This window comes from Bos indicus, chromosome 20 (genome assembly GCF_029378745.1).
Source record: "Bos indicus isolate NIAB-ARS_2022 breed Sahiwal x Tharparkar chromosome 20, NIAB-ARS_B.indTharparkar_mat_pri_1.0, whole genome shotgun sequence".
Classification (NCBI taxonomy): Eukaryota; Metazoa; Chordata; class Mammalia; order Artiodactyla; family Bovidae; genus Bos; species Bos indicus.
In genome coordinates this window covers 40,943,860-40,948,778 of record NC_091779.1, presented here as the reverse complement: position 1 = coordinate 40,948,778, position 4,919 = coordinate 40,943,860, and positions in this window count along the sequence as shown.

The window sequence follows — 4,919 nt, the reverse complement described above, 5'->3', positions numbered from 1 at the left end:
ACCCCAGCTGCCCAGCCATTGGAGCCTTGTGACCCGACAGAACCAGCAGTAAGAGAAAATGACTTTGGGAAAAGATTTCCTCATTTTTATACAAATAATACATACTTCATATAGAAACTTTAAGAATACAAATATGGGAGAAAGAAGAAAATCAATCAACTATAACTTCACAACTTGGAGTCTATCATGGTGCATACCCTCAGTATCCTCCCAGCCCCTCCCCAACTTTTTTTAATGCATGTAAATACTTTTCTTTTTCTTCGGAAAACTAGATCACAGAGAACACAAAACTTTGCAATTTACATTTTTCATTAAGTAGATTGAAAATACTCATTGTTCTTCAGCAACATTATTTTAAATGTCTGTTTCATTTTTCATTGTATGGATGTCTCATGATTAACTTAATCTTTTAGTTACATATGTTTAGATTGTTTTCAATTCCTAGCTACTCTGATAGGTTTTACTGATAAACACATTTCAATTTTTATTCTATTAAATTAAACCCAAACTTAGGAAAGAAAGAAAATTGATATCAGAAAAGTAATATACCTTTAAATGAAAAAATACTGATGTGGAAGGAAATAGAGACATACATTTTGAACTGATATAGAGAAAGGTAAAGCATCCATCTATCCTTTAGTTCAGTTCAGTTCAGTCACTCAGTTGTGTCTGACTCTTTGAAACCCCATGGACTGCAGCAAGCCAGACCTCCCTGTCCCTCACCAACTCCCAGAGTTTACTCAAACTCATATCCATTGAGTCGGTGATGCCATCCAACCATCTCATCCTCTGCCGTCCCCTTCTCCTCCTGCCTTCAATCTTTCCCAGGATCAGGGTCTTTTCTAATGAGTTGACTCTTCCCATCTGGCAGCCAAAGTATTGGAGTTTCAACTTCAACATCAGTCCTTCCAATGAATATTCAGGACTGATTTCCTTTAGGATGGATTGGTTGGATCTCCTTGCTCTCCAAGGGACTCTCAAGAATCTTCTCCAACACCACAGTTCAAAACCATTAATTCTTTGGTGCTTAGCTTTCTTTATAGTCCAACTCTCACATCCATAAATGACTACTGGAAAAACCATAGCCTTGACGAGACGGACCTTTGTTGGCAAAGTAATGTCTCTGCTTTTTAATATACTGTCTGGGTTGGTCATAACTTTCCTTCCAAGGAGTATGCATCTTTTAATTTCATGGCTGCAGTCACCATCTGCAGTGATTTTGGAGCCCCAAATAGTAAAGTCAGCCACTGTTTCCACTATTTCCCCATCTATTTGCCATGAAGTGATGGGACTAGATGCCATGATCTTCGTTTTCTGAATGTTGAGTTTTAAGCCAACTTTTTCACTCTCTTTCACTTTCATCAAGAGCCTCTTTAGTTCTTCTTAACTTTCTGCAATAAGGGTGGTGTCATCTGCATATCTGAGGTTATTGATATTTCTCCCAGAAATCTTGATTCCAGCTTCTGCTTCATCCAGCCCAGCATTTCTCATGATGTACTCTGTATGTAAGTTAAATAAGCAGGGTGACAATATACATCCTTGATGTACTCCTTTCCCTATTTGGAACCAGTCTGTTGTTCCATGTCCAGTTCTTACTGTTGCTTCTTGACCTGCATACAGATTTCTCAGGAGGCAGGTCAGCTGGTCTGGTTTTTGCATCTCTTGAAGAATTTTCCACAGTTTGTTGTGATCCACACACTCAAAGGGTGTGGCATAGTCAGTAAAGCAGAAGTAGATGTTTTTCTGGAACTCTCTTGCTTTTTCGATGATCCAACAGATGTTGGCAATTTGATCTCTGGTTCCTCTGCCTTTTCTAAATCCAACTTGAACATCTGAGAGTTCACGGTTCATGTACTGTTGAAGCCTGGCTTGGAGAATTTTGAGCATTACTTTGCTAGCATGTGAGATGAGTGCAATTGTGTGGTAGTTTGAGCATACTTTGGGATTGGAATGAAAACTGACCTTTTCCAGTCCTGTGGCCACTGCTGAGTTTTCCAAATTTGCTGGCATATTGAGTGTAGCACTTTCACAGCATCATCTTTTAGGATCTGAAATAGCTCAACTGGAATTCCATCACCTCCACTAGCTTTGTTCGTATTGATGCTTCCTAAGGCCCACTTGACTTTGCAATCCAGGATGTCTGGCTCTAGGTGAGTGATCACACCGTTGTGATTATCTGGGTCGTGAAGATTTTTTTTTGTATAGTTCTTCTGTGTGTTCTTGCCACGTCTTCTTAATTAATATCTTCTGCTTCTGTTAGGTCCATATAATTTTTGCCCTTTATTGTGTCCATCTTTGCATGAAATATTCCTTTGGTATCTCAAATTTTCTTAAGAGATCTCTAGTCTTTCCTTACACTAATGTTAAACTTCCTGAACTTAATTATACTTTGGTCATTTAGGGGATTATTTCAGTAATATATCCTAGCAGCACTGATCAATGTCCAGGAAAAAACCCCATGTAAAATCCACAAACTTTGTAGATTTTTGTCTTGCTTGTTTTTTTTTTTTTTCCATATGACAATGAATATCAAAGGGCTCTACTATGATATTTTATTTTTGGTTAACTTTGCCTAAGAATGACTTGCTCAATAGATGCCTTCTGTATTAATCATATCTTTATTTTGTGATACTTTGACATCTTGGAGCGGTCTTACTGTCTAGAGAGAGACTTGCCCCCCCAGGATGAACTGCTTCTTAGAGATGGTAAGCAACTCACCTGTAAGCGGAACTTTCCTGTGTACAGTAATCCATCCAAGGGCCCTGTCCCCAGCCACTAGACACCAAACCAATTTCCCTGCCTTAAAAATTGAGATCTGGACAACAGGAGACCACTCCTACAGCCTGGAATCCTGTTACAAAATTAATTATTCAAATGATTCGATTCTATGCTTGTTCAAACTTGCCAACCCTGCCTCACCCATTCCTTCCCACAGAAACGACAATAAAAGCTCTTTCATACTTTCTCCTTTTCTCCTCTCTCTTGACCCACTGACTGACTTGGTGCTTCCCCACGTGGTGCTGGGGGCTGTGTCAAACCCCGTTACTTGGGAAATGTAAGCGGTGAACTGTACTTTCAAAGGCAGTTATGTTCAGTAGTGTGCAACTCTTTGCAGCCCTATGTACTGTAGACCACCAGGCTCCTCTGTACATGGGATTCTCCAGGCAAGAATACTGGAGTGGGTATTGTCATCTCCTTCTCCAGGGGATCTTCCTGACTCAGGGATTGAACCCGTGTCTCATCTCATCTCCTGCATTGGCAGGCAGATTATTTACCACGGAGCCACCTCGGAAGCCCCTTATCACCTCACCACACCTGACTGAAACAAATTCCGGGTACATTTTAGAACACCTTCTTTCTCTCCTTAACTGTAAGCATCCAAAAGCTGCCTGGGGTTCGAATTCTATGCCTATTCTCAATACACTTTCCCAGTTTATAGCAACATCCAGACAGGGTCCGTTGTGCTTCTGAGGTTTTAGGATTGCCCAAGCCCTGTGTGGGCAAAGTTTCTTCCATAATACAGAATACCTTTTGGGTATTGAAATTTGTTTTTTAGTTTCCTTGAGCTAGATCTTCATGGTTTTTCCTTGTTCAAAGAAGAAAACAATCTGTTATTTTGCTTCCTCATCTTTAATAGCTGTGACGAAAATACGACTCCCTCAATGCAAATTTTACACAACGTGAATCTTTCTCCAAAGACCAGTAACTGGCCGTGTAAAAGATGTGTCAACCAAAGGCTCCATTTGATCTCTGTAGCTCTAGCAGCTTAAAAATAACTCCCATTGAGAAATAGAAGGGTGGCTACTCACGATGACAGTGGGGAACACAAGGACTTTGAAGAACAAGTGATTCACTCGGAGAGGATAAATCAAATAGAATCAAAACCGAATTAAAACCATCTTTTCCTAAAAAAAATGAGCTTTGAGATTTTGTAAAAAAAAAATGACTTGATAAAATTCAGAATTTAGAACATTTAGAAAATCAGGTCAAATACTCAACAATCACTGAGTAACACCCCCACACACTTCAGGCTCAGAAGAAAAATGCTCAAGGTTCTCAATAACATAATATATGATGAGACAAGAAGATGTATCCTCCTTAGGAATGACAGAGTCATGATGCCTTAGTTCTTGGTTTTGCTTCCTTGGGTGGCACTGGGCATGCATTGAACTTGTGAGGCTCTCGTGTCTGTGAAATAAAAGGATGGGACTGGCTGAATTCTAAAAACCTGACATGTTAGTAATTTACTTGGAATTCACTCTATGACTATTCCATGCTCATTTTTTAGGTCTTACAACAGAAACCCTCAGGAGTAGAGCCCTTTCCTCTTACTTATTCAGTTCAGTTCAGTTCAGTCACTCAGTCGTGTCCGACTCTTTGAGACCCCATGAATCGCAGCACGGCAGGCCTCCCTGTCCATCACCAACTCCCAGAGTTCACTCAAACTCATGTCCATCAAGTCCATAATGCCATCCAGCCATCTCATCCTCTATCATCCCCGTCTCCTCCTGCCCCCAATCCCTCCCAGCATCAGGGTCTTTTCCAATGAGTCAACTCTTCGCATGAGGTGGCCAAAGTACTGGAGTTTCAGCTTTAGCATCATTCCTTCCAAAGAACACCCAGGACTGATCTTTAGAATGGACTGGTTGGATCTCCTTGGAACCCATGGAACTCTCAAGAGTCTTCTCCAACACCACAGTTCAAAAGCATCAATTCTCTGGCACTTAGCTTTCTTCACAGTCTAACTCTCACATCCATACATGACCACTGGAAAAACCATAGCCTTGACTAGATGGACCTTTGTTGGCAAAGTAATGTCTCTGCTTTTCAATATGCTATCTAGGTTGGTCATAACTTTCCTTCCAAGGGGTAAACGTCTTTTAATTTCATGGCTGCAGTCACCATCTGCAGTGATTAGC